Genomic DNA, 26374 nt, shown 5'->3' on the forward strand with positions numbered 1-26374 from the left:
AAAATAGCCTTGGCATTGCCCGGCTGACTGACTGAACTGTTTATTCAATATCACACCTGTTTGCATGCTGAGAACGCCCATATTTCATAAAAATATATAATACTATAAAAATTTAATAAAACAAAACAATCGCATCATCCATCAATTGTTTTGTTATCTCTGTGTATTACAAATTTATACAAGTTTTGTTTTATAAACCCAATAAGAAATATAAATAATATAATAAATAATATTTTATAAGAACTACAGCCTGTTTTGTGAAAGCAACTTTTCTAATACTGAGATATTGTATCATTAAAGACTATACTTTTATTACTATTCTACATATCAGAGTCTAAACAAAACCGGATGAACTTTAACCAGCATGCATGACTCATGAGTTGAAGGTTAAACAATTTTTATTTCAAAAGATTAGTTTTTTGGTTTTGACTACAACCAGAAGAGTATGATTTTTTTTTTTAATTACTACAAACCGGTATAAATAAACTGTATTTTACAATTAAATTCATTAAAACCGTCAAACCATTAACTTGTGCATGACAGTAGATTATTTACATAAAATTTTGTAAACAGGAGTAATACATTTTTTTTTTTACTGTTTTAACGTTAAAAACTGTTCTGTTGATTGTCTTAACGTTTAACACTAATAAAAATAAATATACAAGAGGAATACTCATGTTTGCAGACAGTCAGAGATTAATGAAAGCTGCAGAATAAATAATATTCAGCTCCTGTGGAAGTAAGGATAATAATACTATACTGATCCTATGAAAGATTTATGAAAGCCACATATTGCAAAACTGAATTTTTTGACAGACAACTTAATCAGACAACTATTTCTGCAAAGACCTTACATACCTGAGGAAGAGTTCTGTCAACAGTGGGTGGTATTGTACAACTTAGAAGATGAATCACATTCCAACATCAAAATACTATAAAAATGGCTAATCATATCTCGTAAGTTAAAAATAAAGGCTTGTTATTTAACAGCGAAAAAAGCCTCACTGGAATTCAAACCCAGAATCTTCTGGATGAAAGGCAGAAACGATATCTTTGCTATGGAAGTCGGCAAACAAAATATTACCTTTAGTTAAATTAGTTATACATATATAGCTAAAGAAGTACACTTGCTTTTCAGTGTTTTTTATAAATAATATCACACTGTTGAAATTCAGTAATTAATAACCACAAGAATCAATATTACATTAAATTTAATAATAACAAAAGCATAATAAAGTTTCAAATTACCTTTTTCTTTATCAGCATTTCCTTTCTCCGGCAATTTCAGTTCTTCAAGTTTTTTTCTGAGTTCTTCAGCTAAAGCAAAAAAAATTAAAACACATTTTACAATTTATAAATCTATCAGACTTTCTTACAATCAATTGATTAAAGCAATATTATGTTATTAAAACATAAAAACTTAAAATTTGAAACAATATAAACAACATTCATTCATCAGATAGTAGGGTGAAACAAATGTAGTCAAAATATTGCCTCATTATAATAATGTTACTCTAATGAGTCACAGTTTAATTTTCATTCTCACAGCTTCTTTTGCTGTACGTTTATACATTTAAAATACAGAGGAAAATTTCTAATACAGAAATTGGTAATGAAAAGTACATGTCAACACAAAATTTACTCAGATCCCAACCAATTATGCTGTTTTACGCAGCTATAATTTCTAGTGAAAATATGAACATTTTACATAAAAAAATATTGGTGGTGAAAATACAAAAATTATATATTAAGCATAACATTTTCCTTGTCCTTTACATAACTGAATTAGTAAATCATTCTTATATATGTAAAAGTATTCACAATCTGTTCTTCTTCCAAAAGATAAAGCAAGTATATTCTTGCACTATGTACTTATAATGCTACTTACAATACATTCAGCTTTAACAATGGAATATTCTGACAAAATGTAAACAAATTAATAATAAATAACAAATTGCAGCTACATAATGCATTGAAACCAGACTGCACTTGAATGAGAGAACTCCATTCCACCTGTACCTTTTTTATTTGAATCACAATGATTCAAATGACGGCAAATTTATCAAATATGCCTGCGAGATACCACAATGCGCTTCCTTGACAAAAAAAATACATGTTATCTGTAGCCTTATTTACAATTAAAAATTGTGTAATTGAACTGATACTCAACAGAATGATAAACAAGTTTAAATGAAAATATATTGGAATATTAAATATTTATTGCATGGTTTTTTTTTTAAAGACTGTCTTAAGCTTTACTTTTCTAAAAGTCTCAGGAAAGACATTTTATATATATATTACTCAGAAAAAAATAATGAATCTAATAGTGCAATTAATTTTTTTCTATGATCTCATTTTATAACGGAATAACCCGACAAAATCACATGCCAAGTTATATGATACTTGGTGTAATAGTTTAACTGAGAAAGGAATGACACATCACATTCAGAGATAAAGCAAAATTCACAGAATGAAGTATTTAACATGTGACTGTTTCTTTACATTTTAATGAAAAAATTTTTTCATTAAAATCTACAGTTTGAGACATTTGAAAAAAAAACAACTTCTTCACATCTTTGGAAGTGAATTATCCATACGTCCAAAATATTTTTTATGAACAAAACCTTTGACTGCCAAACCTGTATTCTTATTTTTAGTTAATAACTGTAACATGCCAAATCCAAGATAACGTTGACTACATTTATAACATTTGCTAATTCGAATTACACTCATTACATGGCAGTTTAGATAACTCCCTAGAAATGTTGTCAAATGTTATTTTATGAACACTATACATTACAGTTTGAATAATCTTATTTTTTACACTGACAAACCAAGTGACTTTTCAGCAGTTGATCACAAGCTGTTTAGTGTTTATTATTTAAACACCAAACATCAGTTCATAGATTGTATACAACTACTACTACAGTAAATAAATAAAATTGTAAGTAGCAACTTTAAATAAAATAGTAAGTGGCAAAATCAAATTTTTCCACCTAACTGTGATTACAATGAATTAAGTGAAATTTTAATTCTTGATTTCAATATCAACTAATTGCACAATTTTACACTGCCCAAAGAGCACAATACTACTTCAATATTCAGAAAAAAAAATCTGTTATTCTACTATTTATGACAGTATCTGAAATTATAGGTAGCAACCAATAGATTGTGTCTAAAAAGAACAACAATCTCTGTTTTTATTGCTTGTTAAACAATTTTTCTATTCAGGCATAAATTTTATTGTGATATACTTATTCAACAAGTATAAAACTGACATTTTTGTCTAGAGAAATTAACAAATAAAAGAATGATAAATGAATTTTTTTTTCCTTTTTTTTAATAAGAATTGAAATTTGTTTGGTCTAGAGCCAGGCCAAACTTTGAAATGGCATCTTCAGTCCGAGAAGTTAGGCACCAAACAATACTGCGTTTACTTGTGTGGCCTATTGTCAGGCAAAGTTTTATTTTAACTCTTGTGTTACCTAACACAATATTTTATAATTTATTTCTGTGTAGAACCAAGTGATAACCTCTGTACCATCCTACATTCAATACCAACACCAGAAGACTGTAACGATAAAAAGATATTAGTTACAACCTGCCTAAAAATTTCCTCCACAAATTCTACTTGTTTTTTGTATTTTTTCCACACTTATATTTTTTTTTATTTTCACTCTCAAGAGGCAAAACACTTGGAAGCGCACACAATCTTGCAAAAAACACAAGTATAAAAGAAATTAAACTAACCTTCTTTTTCAGCTTCTAGTCGTTTGGCTTTTTCTGCAGCCAATTCTGATTTCTCAGAAACTGCATGTTCAACATGGAAGTTCATAACTTTTGTCAGATTTTGAATAACATCATCTGTAAAAAATAATAAATAATAATAATTCAATTTTTCAGGCCAAAAGCCAAATGAAACCATCACATTTACGTTTTAATTTAAATTCCTAGAATTTAAGTATGGCTTTAACTTACCCTTGGAGTAGATATCAAAAAATTTCTCACAAGATGTAATTCAAAAAATGAAGCAATTCCAAGCCCATCTTTATATGAACTTTTTTTTATTTCCACTTTAAGGATATGTCCTGACATTCTTTTCAGTTATTTGTGAGATAACTCTTTCTCACTCGCACTCACACTGAGTAAAAGGTGAGAGATACCAGGTGATTCAAAAAGAATTTCCGAACTTTAAAAGCATACAAATATTTATTTACGTGTCTTACAGATTCAGCTTAGGTCTCATTACATAGCAAAACACATCAAGTTTTGACTCACATAGTTCATTAGTACCAAATTTGGCCACCAGTGTTGTTAGAAATGGAACAATTACTGGTGCAAAATGTGCTCACTGTGTTTTGGTTTCACAATTTGCAGTCAGCAAATGTAGTTCAATTTTCTTAGAGAGTTACTATTGTCGCCAATCCTTCATTTAGACAGGTTGATTGTTATTTAAACACACAGAAATCACCAAGGCACCCATACGTCCCTGCAGCTGTTGTGGAACAAGTCGAAGAAAGCTTTACACATAGTCTGAAGAAATCAACTTGACATGCATTACATAAGAGTGGCATTTCAGAAACAACTATTTGGCACGTATTACTTAACGATTACTCTTGAAGCCATATAAGCAAGGTTCAACAAATTACAGATTATGACAAAGTTGCTCAGCTGCAGTTTTATTGAAATGATGGATAGAATTCAGACAATGATACTTTTTTAGACAATGTAATTTTTAGTGATGAGTCAACGTTTCACATCAGCAGCAAGGTGAACACCCATAAGCCTAATATGGGGTAGTAAAACTCTCATGAAACTTTGCAGCACAATCTTCATAGCCCTAAGGTCAATGTTTTTTGTGCCCTAAGCAAACAAAGACTATACGGCTCGTTCTTCCTCCAAGAGGCAACCGTAAATTCTGTAGTTAATTTAGTATATCTAGTATAATCTCCATATATTATTGATAACTCCATATAAATACCAAACTCCTGTTACTCTTGCTTCAGAGAAAAAGAATGGCCCATTCCAACTTGCATCATAGTACTACACAATAACATTTAATTTTGAGTTCCTTTCGCATTGTAAAAGTTCACGAGGATTTTCAGACCCCTACCTCCTCGATAATGACATTACGTGTATTAACTTTTACACTAAGATAAAAACGTTGACATATAACTAAACAAAATACGAACAAAAAAAAAAATCATCTTCAGGCTGCAACATTTTGATTCCGAAGTCAACACAAAGAGCATAGTCGGTAGGTTTCAACGCCTTTAACAGGTGTAAATGATATGGATGCATATGTAGGAATTTCCTTAAAATATTCCACATTGTCATCACTGGCATAGCTAGTTCACATTGATCTTCGACAGATTTTTATGGACTAAGCAAGAAAAAAACCACCAGACACCTTCAACATTTTCTTCACATACTCTTGGACAACCCGTACATACTCTTCCTTTTACAAAGACATCCAGTCGTTTCATACTGATTATGTCATTAATGAATGTTATTGTGACTTGGAATTAAAATTTTACAGTTAAACTTCCAGAATACATGTTGAACTTTAACTACAGATTCACACTTAGAAAACATCAAAAAACACAGAAAGCTATCCGTTTAGAAGTTGCCTTTGCTAGTGGCACTGACAAGTGGAAAGATAAGAAATAAATCTACGGCCATGCACACAACTAAAACTGTCCTTTTTGCTCCTTGAACCTAGCCTTAAATCAACAGTGTATACCGCATGAAAGGGATCTAACAAATTAAAACTCTGTTATTTTTTTAACATCTGAAGTGCATATGTAGGAAAAACACTAAACATGGAAAGAAAGGCCACCATGCTTTAAAATGGTATAAGGTATCAAAATATAACTTGTATTCTATAATTTCAGCAAGGATTTTTTTTAAAAACAATAAAAATGTCAGTCCACACTCACTTATGGTCTCATGAATTATAAAAGTGAAGCATGTTAAAATATTCTGTAAAATCATAACTGAAATAACAAAGGTGCGCTATGCAATTCACATGCTTTTCCAAAACTCCAACGACTCATCTACAAAGAGGAAAAATGTTACTGTAACTTACACGCACTACTTGAGGAAGCAGCAGCACTAGCACTTTCTTGGTAACTGGCAATTGTTTCCTCAACAATTTTTCTTATCTTCTCTTCATTACTTTCTATTAACAAACATATAAATCCACAAATAAAAATATAACATAAAAAAGAACAAAATATAATTTTTTTTTTAAAAATAATAAAACATTTAGAAAAAAATGTGCTAAAAAAGGTATAATCTAAACTTTTCTTAAAATTCTGACATTTAGAAATCTCTACCAAATTAAAAGTTGGTAATTAAGATGTAATTATGGGTTAAAAATTAGTTGCAAGTTTTTAATTTTTCCAGTAACTTCACATGACTGATTTTGAAGTCGAGAGTTCTAAGGTTCAAATTCTAGTAAAGGAAGTTACTTTTATAGAGATTTGAATACTAGATCATGAATACCGGTGTTCTTTGGTGGTTGGGTTTCAATTAACCACACACCACAGGAACAGTCAATCACAGAATATACAAGACTACACTTCATTTACATTCATACATATCATTCCAATTCAACCTCTGAGATAATACATTACTGTGGTTCCAAAGGCTAAACAGAAAAAGAAAGTAACTTCAAATGTGTAAATTTAAAGAAGAACTGAAGAAATATTATCATTTGGGTGTAGATTTTTTAAATACATGTTTATATAATAGAAATGAGAGAAAAAGCTCAATTTTATAAAAAAAAATTAAAATTTGTTGGTAAAATGAGAATGCTACAGCATGTACAGATTGGTTTATTTCTAGAATGAATTTTTTTATAACATTTTCCAGCTAAATTTCAAGGATTTTTACAAAAAAATATTTTAAACAGAATGATATCTGGCTAACTATAAAAGGCCAGTACCAAGTGATGACTATGATAGAAAATCACCATCAAATCATTTTCATTGAAAATGTATTTTTTCATTTAATAATTATTCATACTTTAAAAACTTGGAATGGGATCACAAGAGAGAATTCTCCAAGTGAATACAAATTAATTGCAGAAATTAGGCCATTTGTTTAATAGTACAATCAATATACAATTAACCTCATTACAGGTTAAATTGGAAACTTAGTTTTATTTATAGTTGATTAAAAATAAGACTGAGTACTTAATTTTCATCATAATTGTTTTTAATTACAAATAAATAAAAAATTGCAGCATCATAGAATAAAGCTAGATGAGTCAGGAGCCAATTGCGCACAAATCCCTCCATGCCCTCATCATCTTCAAATCATTGTCCTCCTAGAGCTTCTTTAAGCAACCCAAACAGATGAAAATTGCAGGTCGATAGATCCAGGCTGTAGGGATGATGATCAAGTTGAGTCCAGTGCATTTCTTCTAGTTTTGAGACCGTTAGAGGTGCAGTGTGGGGTCTGGCATTGTCATAGAGGAGGATGACCTCTCGAATCGGTTGGTCTCATCTTTAGCGCCAATATGCAGCCCTCACCTCATTTAACAGCTCACAGTAGTAAGCAGCACTGATTACACATCGCTCATGCACAAAATCAATGAGCAAAATTCCTCACCAGTCAAAAAAAAATGGTTGAAAGAAACTTCCCAGCTGACAGTAGAGTCTTGGCTTTTACTGGGGCTCCCTCCCCTTTCTTCCACTAATCCATACTAGCTTGTTTTGACTAGGGAGTGTAGTGGTGGACCCATGTTTCGTCGTAGGTGACAATCCAACTCAAAAATACATCACCTTCTTTCACAAACCTTGCTGTAAGCCTTTGACAGATCTCCAAGTGTCTTAACTTCTGATCTCCGGTCAAAAGACGAGGGACCCATCTGGCACACACTTTACAGAACTGTAGATCATTTGTGATGGTCGCTTGACAGCTCCCAAAACTTATTCCGACCTGTTCTGCAGTTTCAGATACTCTTACCCATCGAACGTTTTCATGAATGTCTTGAACTGCATGAATGTTTTCATCTGTAATACTGGTTCACGGACGGCAATCATGTTCCTGATTTTCCACTCATTCTCGTCCTTCCTTCAATTCTTTATGCCAGGCAAACACATGAGTCCTTGACAATGTTTGGTACCCGAACTGTGCAATCAATCTCCGGAAAATTTCCATTGCATCAACTCCTTCATGAGCAAGAAATTTTATAATTATGCATGGCGCAGTAGAGGGGTGCACCACCTTTGCTCCCACATCGTAAGTGTTACTGACAAATTGGTTGGAAGTGTGGAATGGCCGGCGGCTCTGCCCACTCCTAATGATCCTAGAAGTGCAGGCCCAGTCCTACCAACCATAGATGCTCAGGAACAAAAATCGCGTTTATATTTGATTTACCCTCATATACATAAATAATGAATTTGCAATTATGAATCATAACAATAACAAAATACCAGAAAAAAAGTTTTAACATTTACTACTTTAATATTTTGTTCTTTATATGAGTACTTTTGTAGTGATCACTAGTTCATCAGATTCAAACAAAAAACTTTTATGTTAAAAATTAAAATAGAAAGAATTACATTTCACCTTCTAGGTCAATAAATACTTATATTTTTTTTTACATATTTATAATTCTTACATTAAACATTAAAATAAAAAATTGTGTTTGTCTTCTAGATCTTTATTGACCTAGAAGACAAAACATTTCTTTTTTATTTTAATTTTTAACATAAAAAGATTTATTTGAATTTGATGAAGTAGTGATCACTATAAAAGTGCTCTTATAAAAAAACGAAATGTTAAAACACTATTTTATCAGTTTTTTAAGTATTTTAACTTTTATTATTGATAAAATAATATATTTACAAAATTAGCAATTATTGAATAAATTTGTACATAACTGACACTGAAATTAATATTGTTATGTCAACAATTGGCACATATAATGAGAAGTGCAGACTAGTCAAAAGGTTCATGACACAAGCAAAAATTATTCTTTACTTGATTATTTATTAAATTTAGATTATCTGTTTTTTATACAAATTTTAAGTGATAATGTGCTAAGATATTAGCTAATAATTAATTAAATTGTAACAACATGCAGTGACCTGCAACCAGCATTATTTATGTTTAGTGATCTACAGAAACCAGTTCATTAATGTGTTTTACCTACCGATAATTTACTTTATTTCATATCCCTTAAAATTGAAAAAAAAACTGCTATGTCCTGAGGTAGTCCTTGCATTAGGAAAACAATCACATTTTAAGAAAGCATACAGTAAACAGTTTTACTCAGGACTCATTAATCATTTTTAATTATTTTTATGATTAACAAAGAAAAATGTTTTTCAAGTATAATACTGTTTTGGAATATTAAAATAGATTTTAATTTTTTAAATCTGGTTTACAATAATTTTATTTGGCAACAGAATTGATGAATTAAAATAATTTTTTTTTCAGTTTGGGAAAAAAAAAAATCATAATTTTTATAATTATCTACTTTTTCTTCAAATCACTATATATTTTGTACCACTCGAGTGAAATAATCTTTCAAAACTTAGTTCATGAAAACCAGAGAGCTATTCTGGACTAACAAGAGACAAACTGTGAAAAAAATTAAATAAAAATAAACACACACAGACCTGCAGAACTTTTGTTAATTCTGCCAGAAAGCAGCTTCCGTAAAATATTCTCTTCAGCCATCTTAATCACAAATTCTCAAAAAGTAAGTATAACCTATAAAAAAATAAGATTGAAAACAAAACACATAATTAAAATACTTTTAGTTAACAAATTTTTAAAAATCTGAAAATAAATTCATAAGAAAAATTCCACAATAATCTAAGATTCCATGAATCTGGTGCAACTTTACTTATGAGGATCTAATAAGAGCTGCTACATTCTGTCTGTTACATGAATGCTTGCTTTTAAATCTCTTCAAAAGTGTATTCACAAACATTTCATTACAATAGGATTTTTAAAAACATTAGGCTGTACAAAATTCAATAGTTTGTATTTACTACTAATAAATAAAAAGATCATTCATATGTTTTTGAAAAACTTACCACACTCCATCATAATCTACATTCATTCCAAGACAGTAATCAGTAAGCCCCCATTATACTGAGATAACATTGATCAATAGACAGAAATTAAGTAAATTATAAACCAAGAATTGCAAATAGTGACCAAACACATATAAGAAAAATGAAAAAAATTAAAATGTAATACTACAATTATAAATATTTAGAACTTTTCAAAATGGAATTAAAAATACAATTTGCCAATCCAATCTGATAGATGTGACACATGATGTTGGCAGTACCACATGTTAAATTTTAACTGGGGTGGTTGGAGATAAATGTGCAACTTTGGCTGACACAGAGTACTTATCAAAGCAACATCAAACTTGTTGTGTAAAGCAATATCTAAATAATAATAAATGTGTAATTAAGGTACAACGGCTGTTTAGGAACAAATCTGAAGTTTCATAATACATCATTATAATATTTTGCAACAGAATTTTGAACTGGATAAAAACTTGACAAACCAGCATTGATATCGCAAGAAAAGTAGATGATGTTATTTAGTCTGAACATCACAGAAAAATCAGAGCGAGTAAATGATGCTATTTATTTAAGTTCACACTTCTACACTGAATTTCAAATTCATACGGCCTGAATTTCAAATTCCATAGAAATCAGTCTGCAGAATTTTGCGTTTGAATTTGGGTATAGATCCCTCTAAATCGCAATGATTCATAAATTACAACCTCAAGATAAACAGGAATAAGTGAACTTTAGAAAGCCCATGTTAAAACTAACTTAGGCAAAATATTTTGAGTTCATTAATAATGTCAGATGATATTATTGTCATCTTTTCACTCTTCTGGGTATAATAACAAAACTTTCACTACTGGTCAAGGAAAATAGACAAAATACACATAAAATTCTTCTGAATGTTCACATCACATGTCTTGCATGATATAGCTCAATTTGGGGTTACTAGCCCACACAATTCTGACAAAAATGAACAACCAGTTTCTTTGATTCCATGTTGGTAGTATCACATGACAAAAATCATTTAAACTATGACTGGAAATACTAATAATCAAATGTTATGAGTTAATCAAATGTTATAATCTAGTAAGAGAGTGCAACAGTAAAGTCAGAATATGATTTTATAAGTGAGTTCCAGAGACTGCCTTCCAGATTCTGTGAAATGAATAATACAACTGCTCAACCACACTTGCAAAATTTACTTCCTTCTACCTTCACCAGGAGAAATTTTTTTAAAAATTATATAAGTTAATTACATGAACAAAAAAAACCCATAGAAACATAAGTTTCTTTTTAAGAAGTCATTCCCTGTCAAATAGCCTAAAAAGTCAAAATGTAACTCACTAGATTTTGATAAAACACACATATTGATCAAATTTTTATAAAACTCACATTTTTATAATTGTGGTTATTAAACTCGTAAAAATATCCCTATTTTAGGGATATTCTGTATCCTAAATATACGTTAGGGATATTTTTAAAAAAATAGTCAGTCATCCTTTGACTATTTTTTTTCTATGAATTTTTCAATTTTCGGATTTTTAGGCTGTTTGGTTACTCATGTGTTCAGGAAAAAAGCTGTTACATTACAAAATTTTATTTTTTGCTTAACAGATGCATACAATTCACACTAAAATCTTGAGTGGTTACAGCAGAAAAAATTTTTTAATTCAAAAAATTCATTTGAACTGTCATTTTCTGAGCTGTTAAATAACACCAGTATCATAAAACTAAAAATTTAATGAAATAAATTAGTCGTATAGCAAAAATATTTAAGATAGCTTTCGGTCCTTGGATTAATTATTTATGTAATGTTTCATTAAAATCTAAGATGGATTACATAACCAGAGTGATCTAAGAAGCAATAAACCACTGTAATGTTAAGTTTTCAGCTTGTACGATGTATGAGATACTGAAAAAAATTGTTATAATTTATAACTGAAATAGCGATTTTAATTACATTAGCATTTAAGCAATAAAACTGAGTAGCTGATGAAAATCATTTAAAAGATATAATTTTGAAAAAAATAATAATACGCATAGCAATATTGATATATGAAATTGTAGCACATAGATAAATAAATTTTTTTTTTTTTAAATCGATACATTTTTTTCACATCAAGTCCAAATGAAAACCATCAGTTTTGACAGGCCCAACGTATATAATATAACAAATTTGAGAATTTATATTAAAAACAGAAAAGCCCAGTTCCAAGCTGTCATACCAACCTTTTTGTTTTTTTTATTTTTACTAATGGTAATTTTTTTCCTGGCTCTTTTAAATGTATTACTGGAGTAGCTATAAAAAATGTGCCACTTGATACCTTTTAATGTAATACATCGCTAAAAACTGCTGGGATTTTAATACAAAGTAACCCAACCTATTTATATTTATTTAATTAAATACAGAAAAATTTTGAACTATAATAATTTTTGGGGCTGATATTACTTTAATGACATTAGATTTTTTTTTTCAATTCTATTTAAACTTAGTCATACCTGAAAGATTTAACATATTAATTTTAACTTAAAATAAGAACATCTTCCCTTCATACTGGGTTAGGCTGCCAATCGTGGATCTCCACTTAAGCCTGTCTACCATTACTCATCCTCAAAAATGTTCTCTTCATCACTGCTTTTTTTTAGGTTTTTACAATCTAACAATCTCTTTTCAAAGAAATTACATATAAATACTTTATAAACATAACATGCATATTTTACACAGTGCATATCCTGAACTGGGCAAATTCTATTGTAATTATTGTACTATGTAATTTATTACAAATAAAATTTGATACACATATTTTAATGCAGCATTTACAATCACGAACTTGACACATCCTAATTAATAGGACATATGACACTATTAATAGGACATTAGGTCATACTATTAAATTTATTATCAACAAATTGTACAACACAATATATAAAATGAATGAACACAACAGATTCTAATGTTTATATGACCACATTACAAGTTACCTGACCCGCAAACCAAAATTAACAGCATACGTAAAAGGGATCAAAACTTACATTATGTTAAGTACCAAAACCAGAAAGGTTGTAGACAATCTGACAAGTAACAAGTTACTCCTAAAAGAAAAAAAGCAGCAGTGATTACTACCACCTCAGTTTTCTCCAGTGCTAACTCCAGCCCGGCATCCCCCATCCATGCTCTAATCGCCAAATAAGAGTCATGTATCTTAGCGACAGTCTCCCTACGAGTGAGGGTATCAATCACCATTGCCAGGTTATTGGCATATCCATAAAGCATGACTCCCAGAGGAAGGGCAATCCAGAACACGCTGTCGTATGTGAGGTTCCAAATAGGGGAATCTACGACATAGTGGTCTTGATAGGGCCACTTCAACCACAGTCCATTTTGAATCTGGCATACCATCTTACATCCTGTAACATATGACCGGACTATCCTACACAGATACTGCTGGACACCACGAAGGAGTGCATAATGATAATGTGAGGAATGCTATTAAATGTACTCCGCACATCCAGCGTCACCAGAACACACATCCTGTCGCCACCAGTTTTAATAAAAATCTCTGCCGTCTTGCTCACTCCACCAGCCATGGCAACTGATACCTAACTCTTGTCTGATACCTAATTCATAATATAACAAGCCAATATTGCCCAATACTGTCTGCATCAAATAACTACCAATAAGTACATTTTTAAATCAGAAACTAAGTATAAGATTCTTTAAACGCATAACTCAGTAAAGCAAGTGACAACCACAGGGATGGGTCCAGTAAATGTCCTTGCCGGGGAAAATCAAATAAAGTGAAATATCAGAAAATATATACTTTTTCAATATTTCAAAAATACTAAAAAGTACGTACTTAACCAACCATAAAGGGAATCATTACAACAGTTAAATATTAATTAAAAACAAGAAATTAATTAATTATTCTTTAGACAATACTATAAAAAATATAGTTTATTAAAAATTCATAAAAAGCTATAGCATAACCAAAAACACTTACTTATTAACAACCAGTTATAAATAATTGGGAGCAAATTCAGAAATACTGAATAATTTTGAATAACTATAACTATAGGAAATGTAATATTAAATTAATTTTAATAAAACACATTAATTATAATTATTGAATAAATACAAAAACTTTCATCGTTTTTTTTTTTATAGAAAATTTAACTTGTAAAAAAAATTAACCAATTGAAGATAATTATTTACAATTAGGGATTCACATCTGAATTGGATGAAATTTGAAATATACCTTATTTAGGACCTAAATTATTCATTTTCACCCTTATACCTAAGTTACGTCCCTTCTAAGTTACACAGTACCCTCACCAAAACGTTTATAATTCAACACTATAAGTGTAATATACATTATTTTGGACTAAATAGTTTAGTTAAGTTTGAGAATTAAGTTAAGAATGAGATCAGACTCACTTCAGACTAAATTATGTTTGGTTAAACTTAAATGCAATATACATTATTTACAGAATAAATAACTGGTTTAAGTGAAATTTAATTGAGTTCAATTAGGTTTAGGTTTGGTAACTATATACTGAACTTTGTACGATATCAAAATATCCTAACCAAACATAACGCTCACTTCACGCATATATTAAATTGACCGATTAAATATTAAATTGACCGATTGTTAGGCTGAACCCAAAATTAAATACAATAACAAATTATTTAGAACAAAAATAATTATAATACACTTGTACGACGCTGAATTATGAAATTTTTGGCAAGAGTAGTGACAACTTACAAGGTACATAACTTGAATGAAATATATTTCAGAAAGCAAATTTCAATTGTATGAACAAATAGATCATAAATAAAGTATATTCCAGATTCCATCAAAATCAGAGGCAAGTCCCAATTGTAAATAATTGCCAAAATAAATGTACCTACAAACATTTAAAAAAATTACGTAGATCTAACTGAACATTGAAAATTTTGATTATGAAGTATAAGTGTATGACAAGAAATAACTAGTCATTTGGTGCTATAAAATATACAAATATAAATCTTCTACTGGAAAGTAATCACCTCCCTCTACAACTTAAGGAACATCATTTTACTTCAATACTATAAAATTAATTTTTCATTTGTCTATTAGAGAAGCAAACCGGTTTTACATAATTCTGAAATAGTGAAATTCTATTCCCACTATTAAATGCTACTAATATGGGAATTCTAAATTTACAATAACTTCTCTTCTAGAGGCGTATTTTGAAAGTGAAGTATACTTTTTTAACTATACCACGCTAACCCATAAATTACGTATTTTTCAAACTCAAAATTTCATTTTTTTCAAATTAAACAGCTGCAATATATGTTGAATGACATATTTTGTAGCTGTTGCATATTTTAGGGAAAAAATATTCATGCAAATTTCGAAGGACCAACTTGTAACTTGTATGGAAACTCTTAATTTAAGACGTAATAAATAGCTCTTAAAGAAAGACTCACAATCTTAAAAAACCATTATTTTACTCTAATAATTTCTAACACTTTACAAAAACAGAACAAAACCTTAAATGGTGTCCCGAACACACAAAATTGTTAACAAATTAAAAAAAATTTCATATAATTGAAATATTGAATATCATATAACTAAGCAAAATTAGACGTCCCAACACAAAAGTAAAATTTTGTTTGTAATTAAACCCAAAATACTTTTGGGTTATAACGTCAACTAAACTATGATCATTAGTTAAATTCAATATTAATAGTTTTTAAACACAGAAAACCACAGAAATATGGAACTACAACGATTAAAAATACAGTATAATTCCTTACCTAAGTAAATTGATATTAAAATTATGTAAATTAATAAACTCCCTAATAGCAGTCAAATCCGGTTAATTACTGAGGTAACTTTAGAATGCTAGATGTAAATAAATGCATAATACAAAACACAAAATCTTATCACTCCAAAATTACAGCATGTTATGGGAATTACCGGAAAGCCTACAATATTATTGGTACCACACAACGCACTCTATGATTCCTGCGTAAAATCATTGATGTTTTGGTAAATAACCAACCAACCAAAATAACCAATGTAAACTGAACTTAATAAAATCCAAATATAAAAAATGTAATAATATAAATGTATTTTATACATTGGTCATACATTTGTATTACAATATTACGACAAAAATCGTAAGGTAAAATCCGAGACTATGACGTTGCATTACAATCTGAATCGAAATCTTCTCAACTCTCTTAATACCAACTCTATCTACAGACGTCAATGATTAACCATGACAAAAGCTTCACGCATTTCGAGCGTAATTAAATCAATTTCATGCAGTACCTGACAGGGAGTAAAGTATAAAAATAATGAAATCATTCCTACTTGTAAATTACGATCTACTAGTTGATAAAGATGGTTAGCTTAACAATCTAGCTTTTAAAAATCTGGTTCGATTTTACCACTGAAAAAAAAACTATTTTTTATCTTTAAAATGTGCAAAATTATGTTCGGTAGTTTTAATAATAACCTAGAAATAATACGTTCATTTTATAATAAGAATTACATAAAATTCAACTATGTATACGTTATTTATTTAACATTAAAAATTGAAATTCTTAATCTCACTTTTAATAAACTTTTTTATTCAGTAACAAGTGTGTAATATATTCCAGTTATGAGTAGCTAAAGTCTTATCAGTAAAATAAATTATCTAGTTGCAGTCACATGCTTATTATAAACTTATTTAATAATTAAATAACAATTTGCATGTAAAATAATTTAATTATAATTAAATAATATTCCACATAAAATACATTATAATCTGATAATTGCTACAATATCAAGATATAATGATTTATAAACTAAAAAAACTTCTCTGAAGTAAAACTTCTGAAAATAAAACACACTGGCATACTCAGACTGTTTATGTAATAGTCTTGATGCTGTATTTCGTAACCCAATTTAATCAGTGAAAATATAAAACCAACCAATATATATAGTTTTTTTTTTTTTACTTTTATGAAAAATCTTTCATGTATCTTTACTGATTTTAAAACATTAATTTACTGGATATAAATTTTGCAACAGGCATTATACTAGCACATTTAATATGTAGTATAGATAACAGAAATTAATGAACAGAAAGTAAATACATTTCTGCCTAGTACATTTAGTTTATTAAAACTAATTTAACGATTGTAAAGAAAAGTTTACATTTCTTAAAAAAACTGCAGAAATTAATTATTCTCAGACAAATTTACAGTATCTAAATATTATTCTGTTTACCTTTTTGCTGAATTTTAAATTTACTGATAGAAAGTAATAAAAAATACATCAATAACATTTCTTCTATTTAAAAAGAAAAATAATAATACAATGTCTCAAGGAAGGAATTGTAGTAAAATTATTATATTTAAGATAATATTTAATAATAGATTTAACACTATAATATGTCATTTAAGACACATAATAGAAATTTTATTTCTTGAAGGTGACACATTGCAGGTAAACTGCATTTTTGTACAAACATTCCTGCAGTCTCTTAAAGATATTTTGCATAATATGATGTAGCATTTCCAATGTTTGCAGAATTGCTATTGCTTTAAATAACTGTTTGATTTAAGTTCCTGGATGATTTCCAATTTGTACTCCAAATTTGTCTCCAACTTAGTGATATAAGTCCTGTAACAACATTCTTCAAATTCTTAAGCAAAGAAACTACAGACACTTCTTAAAGATGTGTTGAATGATATGGCTTTTTCTAGCAAACTGATTAGTCTCAATTTTGTACTACGAGTTCATACACTACCTAAACGTCTTTTTAGAGCAAAACTTGTTTTCTCAAACTTCTATAATTACATGTTGACTATACTATAAATGATTATAGAATATGATTGTGACGTCCTAAATCAGAGTGACGACAACATTTTCTACACACACTAAGACTGTTTTTAAAAAATGCTTAGACACAAAAGTAATATATTGCATGCTATTCCATTGTTCTACGATAACTTAATGGAAAGATACTGTAAGCTAAGTTCATTATGTTACTCAGCTGTACCAAGGTAAGGGGGCTGCGGTCTACCAATACAATTTTTTCAAAGTTTCTCATTTCCTTGATGCAAACTATATAACATTTCTTTTATTGTTTACTAGATATTAAGTTAGTCTGTGTCAAGAAAACAACAGATGCCGTAATTAAATTAAAAAATAGAAATCCATTTATAATTTTACAAAGACTGTTATAGCAATACTAAACTGACTTTAAAAATACTAAAATTGTGCTAAAATTTATTTTCAAGTATTTTATCTTATTTTTTAATTTATATTTATTTTGAATTATTTCTAGTTGTTTTGTACTTAATTTGCTAGTGATTTTTTAAAAATTATTTTTTATTTATAGTAGCATCAAAACAAGTTAGGTCATTAACGACTTATCAGTGTAATGTAACTGTACAGTAAATGTGTAGTCTTCAGCAAACTCAGGCCGACCATTCCTGAAACATGTGGTTAATTAAAACCTAGTCACCAAAAACACAGACATCCACAATCTGGTATTCAAAACCGAATAAATCAACTACCTTTCTTAGGACCTTAGAACTCAACTTCAAAATCAACTTATCTATGACGACAAGTTTACTACTAAACCAACTTTATACATTACTACTGATTTAATTTGTAACTTTTATGTTTTAATTTGATATGAAGGGATGAATATATAATACGAAAGGTAAAGTCGATAGATGGGTGGAATATATTGAGTTATACGAAGGAAATGAATTAGAAAATGGTTTTATAGAGGAAGAAGAGGACGTTAAGGAGGATGAAATGGGAGAAACAATACTGAGATCTGAATTTAAGAGAGCATTAAAAGATTTAAATGGCAGAAAGGCTCCTGGAATAGACGGAATACCTGTAGAATTACTGCGCAGTGCAGGTGAGAAAGCGATTGATAGATTATACAAACTGGTGTGTAATATTTATGAAAAAGGGGAATTTCCGTCAAGACTTCAAAAAAAGTGTTATAGTTATGATACCAAAGAAAGCAGGGGCAGATAAATGTGAAGAATATAGAACAATTAGTTTAACTAGTCATGCATCAAAAATCTTAACTAGAATTTTATACAGAAGAATTGAGAGGAGAGTGGAAGAAGTGTTAGGAGAAGACCAATTTGGTTTCAGGAAAAGTATAGGAACAAGGGAAGCAATTTTAGGCCTCAGATTAATAGTAGAAGGAAGATTAAAGAAAAACAAACCAACATACTTGGCGTTTATAGACCTAGAAAAGGCTTTCGATAACATTGATTGGAATAAAATGTTCAGCATTTTAAAAAAATTAGGGTTCAAATACAGAGATAGAAGAACAATTGCTAACATGTACAGGAACCAAACAGCAAAATAACAATTGAAGAACATAAGAAAGAAGCCATAATAAGAAAGGGAGTCCGACAAGGATGTTCCCTATCTCCGTTACTTTTTAATCTTTACATGGAACTAGCAGTTAATGATGTTAAAGAACAATTTAGATTCGTCTTTTTTTTTTATATAAAATCTCTAGACCAGGGGTTAGTAGAAAAAAGAAATTACTGGCAAAGGCTATTCCAGACGTTGATCGCAAAATTAGATGAAGGAATGACTGTTAGGGAGGCCTTAAAGAAAGTCACCTTAAAAGATGTAGCATACTGGATTGGTTCAGCGTGGGCTGAGATGAAAACCACTTCCATTCAAAAATCTTGGAAGAATTTGGCTTAGAAGGAGCCCCCCCCCCAAAAGTGCCAGAACAGGATAATGTAAATAAACTAGTGCAACTAGCCAATGAGCTACCTGTTGAAGATCAAATCAACAGCGAAGGTATTCGTGATTGGTACAATGAAGACCAACAATAAGACAATTATTGAAGAGTGCACACCACATGATATACTGTCTCTACAGTGTTGGCATAACTGCAAATCATCTAACAGCACAGAGGCTGAATCAAAAATCAATCTGACTTTTTACAAAAAAAAATAATCTTAAGTTTCTACATGCTTACAGGTCTGTAATTGTTTATTTTACATTTTTTCTTACAATACACTAATTCTGTATATTTTTAACTAGTTTTTTCGTTATTTTTAGCCCAACAGCATACTTAACCTCCATTTCGTTTTTCTGTATCTGAAGTGGTCTCAGTCCCAATTACCTCTGATAACTGCGAGTCTACTGTATTTCTAAATCTGAATTAATATCACAAATAGAATCTTTATTATTTACTAGATTGTCTTCCGTATCAGATAAATGTAATTTATTATTTTTTGTAATTTCTATCATATTTAAGAAATCTAGTTTTAAAAGATTTATTTGTTTTTCCTATATAAATACCATACAATCATTATTTTTCTTTTGTAGATATTTTATTATGTGATTATTAGATTTGTATGTTAGTTTTGATGTTTCTTATTAAAAGTTTTAGTAATGTTTTCAATGATATTATTTAAATATAAAATACTTGATGTACATTTCTTCACTCTTTTGTGTCTTATGTATCGGTTGAAGATAGTTTATTTTTTTTATTGTTTAGATAGTTGTTTATAAATATTATTAATTACAGTAGTATCATATCCATTTTCAACCTCTATATTATTTTATGATGTTTATTTCATTATTTAACTTTTTTTGTTATTATGAGAGGTTATTTTAAAGATAACCTAAAAAGTTAACGTAAAGACCATTTCATTGTAAAAAAAATTATCCTGAAAACTTTATAAATATTTTTTTCCTCTTAAACTACAAACTATTTCTCAATAAAATCGCCACATGAATTAAGACATAGTGATAAGCCAGCTTCAATATACCCTCATCATATTCTTCTGCCACCAATTCGTTTAGCCACTGATTAACCTTTCACCAGCTTTCTGAAGCCTAAAAGGTCACGAACAATGCGACCAGTAATAGCTCTTGAAACATCAGGAAAAAGAAAAGCCAGGTCGGAAATCATTGAGTAATGATCTTTTCTGATTTCATCATCAACACGTTTCAAAAAGTCCTCAGTGATTATAGGGGGTCTCCCTGAACGTTCTTCATCATACACATTAATTCTGTTATTTCTAAACCTTTCACACCATTTTTGGACGTTTCTTTCATTGAATACATTATCATTGTACACAGCAACCAACTAACTGCCTATGAATTTCAGCCAGCTTAACGTTTTGATGGTTTAAAAAACGTATGACTCCACAAATTTCACAGTCAGTGGCAATATCGATTTTCCTATTCATTTTATAACGTAATAACTCAAATGTAATCAAAGATACTAAAACGCTACATCTTACAGACAACAATGCAGTGTGTACATTACGCATAGCCATGAATGACACAAATTCACCAAATTTAAGGAGAGAATTTCCCAGCAGTCTTTACTTTAGAGATATCCCTCGTATGTTTGTATTTGTTCTATTAATCATATCTTTATAAGTAAGTCCCAGCAGTCTTTACTTTAGAGATATCCCTCGTATGTTTGTATTTGTTCTATTAATCATATCTTTATAAGTGATTTTACTATTAAAAGAATATCTTATGTATGAGATTTCTACTATCAGCAATTATGTCAGAAATATATTTACAGGAGTTTGAGAGTAAATTAGTACATGTTATTACTCATACACATAGTTTTAATAAGGACACGATATGTAGATATTCAACATACCATTGGTGTGTTGATGGTATGTTTGATGGGTTATATATAATGACAATACCAACAGAGTAAATATTTTTTCTATTTGCCATTTTTTCTATTTTTTCCATTCATGAATTTTTGAAATTCTTTTTCTAATAGTGATTACTTGTTTATTACTTAAAAGTTATCCTTTTAATACTTTGGAGAGTCAAGTAATAATTCAGATGTGTAATACCTTAAATTACATTACTCATAAATTTTTCTTTTCTTTTGGTGAACAACATCATAAAAAATATAGACCTATGGTGTACATCAAATGCAGTACTTAATTACAATTTCATTAACAAAATTTGGTGGAAATTTGTATACTCTATGCTATAGAGTAACATATACAACCCAGGTCAATGACCCAAATCCTATATTAGGTTTTTATTTCACTATAATCAAACATCTCGAGTTCCCCCGAGGGGAGAAGATCCCACCTCGTAGCGTGTCCGGTCGCTACACCACCCCCTCCGTTCTCCTAGCCAGTAGTGGCTTTAACGGAGGACATCTTCTCGCCCTCAAACTGATTGCGCACCACAGCTTTCTGGTCAGGCCCCGCAGAGATGCCCCGAGGGACATCTGCATCGGTAAAATTCACCCCGAGATAGTTTTAGTGTTTATGCCTTCAGAAAGAAGACAACAGACACCTGCAGCTACCACGTCGCCCTCAAGAACTAAGCTAGAAGCCTAACCGCGGAACGAAGACCCCGCGCCTAGCACTAACTATTAATGAGCCAATTTATTGAATGTCTCAGATCCAAGCAACAACCACTATAACAAAACTTTCCCACTAAAAAGCTTAACACAGTGAAATTTAGACCTAGTTCCCTTAAAGAACCTCGCTTACTACTCGTATGAGTTTCCTAACTGACTCCGCTCTGGTCTGCCCGGGAGAGGAGAATGAACACCTACTCCCACACAGCTCCATCGCGCAGTCCTGCGTGACAATCACCATCTATCGTAAAACGCCGCTGCATACCACTGAAGCGGCACCCAGAGACGCCTCGCCGACAATGTCGTTAGCTCACAAAATGCTCCCGTCGAAGCGCGACCGCACCCCCCGGGACAAGGATAACCATGCCCGTTGGCCAGTAGAAGAATCAGCCCACCTAGCTTGCCAAGAATCAAAACCTTGGTCTTCAATTTCCCGCATACGCCCGGAGGTAAGAAGGCCTGCCTTCTTTGAAATAAACCGCTGGCTACACTCTGTAGCCAACTATAATCAAACAATTTAATCAGGAGATATTGTGAATTGATTGACAAATGGTAACTGTTTCTTTATTTTCAAGTCCCTTTTTCAAATCACCCTTGTCAGCTCTCTAGGAGGTTTTTTTTGGAATTTTAGACTTTCCTACGATTCTTAATGCTACGGAACTTTCTTGGTATCAAGATTGAAGTTTCTGTTATAGAACTTTTTTTTTAAATATTGAAATAAATAATTCTGTTCCTTTTCTTTAACAAATGTTCAATATTATTGTTAATTTATAAATATTGTAATTGCAACATTATTAAGTATCTTACTTAATCCATATGTTTCATTTCCTTTTGTATGTGCAGCACGCAACTCGCTTATTAATTGTGCAGAATCATAACCAGCATTATCAGCAATAATAATAGGTAACATCTGTAATGCTCTTGCGAATGCTTCCATAGCAACAGCTTCTTTGCCGGGTGTTTGGGTAGCCTCACTCTGTACAGCACAAGCCATTAACATTTCACTACAACCTGCAAAAAGTTAAAATACATTAAACAATATTAAGAAAACTTAAAGTTAGATAATATACAGAATGATTAGTTTTAAGAGGGATTGAACCAAATCTTTTAATGTAACAAACATCAAGATGTTTTAAGTTAAACGTATATAGCTTTCATCAACTGCTGTTTTTTTTTTTTTTTAATAATGTAATTCCAGCTGAAGTCGTAACAAACAGTTTTACAACATCGTTCAAAGTATAATCATAAAAAGTAACAAATGTGAAAAGCAACACCAGCCACACTCAGATAGTACTACACTAAGTGACAGCAACAAAACAGTGTATCTAAACAAACTTGGTGCTCATTTCTTACATTGACACCAATCATAAAAGCATAATATCATGTTCATATCACAAACATGCATCACTATCATAAAAGTATTTTACGAAATATATTTTCTGTTAATGTAAAAATAATGCTGACCTCCTCCATAAACAACTCTTGTTTCACGTACAGTTGCTGCTAAAACACATAAAGCATCATGCAATGATCTGTCAGCTTCATCGATGATTTGCTTAGTAGCACCACGTATTACAATACTGCAAGCTTCACCCAAAGGTACACCACCAAATCTCAACAAAGTATCTTCACCAATCATTATCTGAAAGAAAAAACCCACATACAGCATTTTAATTATATATTAGTATCTTCTGCATATTTAATATTCTGCTTAATTGATATTTTTTTTAATTTACGCATTCATATTACAAAACAGACATAATTCAAATTTTAAAAAAATTTGTTTAAGTAGGTGTATTTGAATGGATACATGTTTAAAAATGTACAAAATCTGTACATCTGAAAATCTTTAGAATCTAAAGTCATTCTTTAAATCTAAAATAAAACCTTATATGAATATTACTAATTATATTGCAGTATAGGTTCTTTTCATAAATTGAAAATTTGGATTATTGAATTTGTCACAGGGTATAAATAAATCCTGGGTAGAAATGCCACAATATATTTGTTATTTCAGTAGCGACTAAAAATACAGGTAACTGTAATGCAATGAACTATAATACCAACAACGTCATGTTGCCAAGATCAAGCATATGTCTGCCTATTGAATGAAATAGTATCATTAGTCTACCATCAAGTCATCTTCAAACACCAGGGAATCAGGTGTTTAACAATATTTCTATTCCATGATCAGCAAAAAAGTAATGAGAAGGTACAGATCATGTTGAGTCACAGATACGCATATAATAGGGATGTTCAGAAAGTTCTCGGCCTGACACAGAAATGGAGCAAGTATGACAAAATGACTTTGATATATGTTAAGAATAAGATTTTAAGGTGGCATGCTATTAAGTTTCAGATGCTTGTATATAATTGCTCATTTATGGCAATCAAACAATATAAACAAGTTTTGATATTTTCTAAAAAAATGGATAAAATTCCCCTTCAGAGGATTCTTCCTCCTTCATTTTCAACAGCAAAAAAGTTGGTTGCTGAATTTAAACACTGTTGAATATTCAAGATGATGAACACGTGGGATGCTGAAAAACCACTATGAACCAAGAACACAGTCATCATCATTCAATAAAGGCTTCGCCTTCTCGATTTAGCCACGTCACTCTCATCTCCACTTCTCTTTTCAAGTCATTATACAAACCAAGGCCCATCTCTTCTTTAACAATATTGATGATGGTTGCTCTCGGTCTACCTCTAGGTTTTTAACCCAAAACCTTGCCCTCAAATATATTCATCAAGAATAATGTTTTCCCTAACATTAAATTTCATTACTATTATTTATTTCTAATAATTCTAGATTTTTCTCTATTTTTTATCATACATCCATTTATAATTTTTAAAAAATTCGGCAATATTTCACAAATTCTTTAATCTATTTTTTTTAGTAATTTAAAAATGATCTAATAATTTATAAACATTATAATTAATACAGTACATATATTAATGATATTTATGCAGTAAAATTTGTTAAATCAAAATGTAGTAAATGATAAAATAAAATGTTATCACTAAACAACATACCTCTTCAATAACATCACAATGACCTAATTTAACTTTATCTGGGAAATCAAAAGTAGAAACAATTTCACCACCAGTGACCAATGCAAGGCGTTCAATAACATCAAAATCAGCATGCTCAATAGCCATTACACCAGCATCAACAAACAGTTGTTCAGGATAATTGTATATAAGTTGCCTACAAATGAACATTAAATAAAGTAATAATAGTAAAAAAAAAAAAATAATTAAATTTATCAATAAATGCAATTATATGAATATCAATGAAACTAATTACTAGTAAGAAACAACAGCAATGTACCTGTTAATGAAAACATTAGCATTATGCTTAAGAATCTTTTCCACTTTATCTTTCATCTTCTCCTTTTCAGCCACTTCTAATTCAGCAATTTTAGCCATAGAATCAACACGTACACAAGAACCAAACACCTTAATCTTATCAGTATCCATAGGTGTGTTGGCAATTAATATTTTTTGCATTTTCAACACGTTTTGGCTGATGCTGACCAACTTTCTTATCCAATAAAAATCCTAAATAAAACAAAAAAGTAGAAATAAATGACCACTGTAGCATTAGCATTATCAATTATTATTTTATATTAGTAATACACAGACATCATATTTTGAAAAAATTCAAAAATTTTGTCAAAATAAATTTCAAAAACAGAGAAAATTTAATTCATATTACATGAGTATTTAATCTAACATGATATGATATCAGAGCTACTTCATAAGGACAAAATATTATATATATCATTAAAATCATCATCATCATCAGTGTTCTACTATTAAGTAGGTCCTTACACAGCATTAGCTCGCTGTTCTTTTCTATTTTCAGCTATCCTTTTTGTATGAACATAACTTCTTTCTACCTTAATATCAAGCACTTTCCTCTTCGT

General features: G+C 30.1%; 1 pseudogene; it reads right to left on the reverse strand.

Annotated features, from left to right (window-relative positions):
- Positions 1 to 6098: 6098 nt before the first annotated feature.
- LOC142325793 (T-complex protein 1 subunit beta-like) overlaps positions 6099 to 26374 on the reverse strand; it is a 29895-nt pseudogene continuing 9619 nt past the window's right edge.

Source organism: Lycorma delicatula, chromosome 5, assembly GCF_047948215.1.
Source record: "Lycorma delicatula isolate Av1 chromosome 5, ASM4794821v1, whole genome shotgun sequence".
Lineage (NCBI taxonomy): Eukaryota > Metazoa > Arthropoda > Insecta > Hemiptera > Fulgoridae > Lycorma > Lycorma delicatula.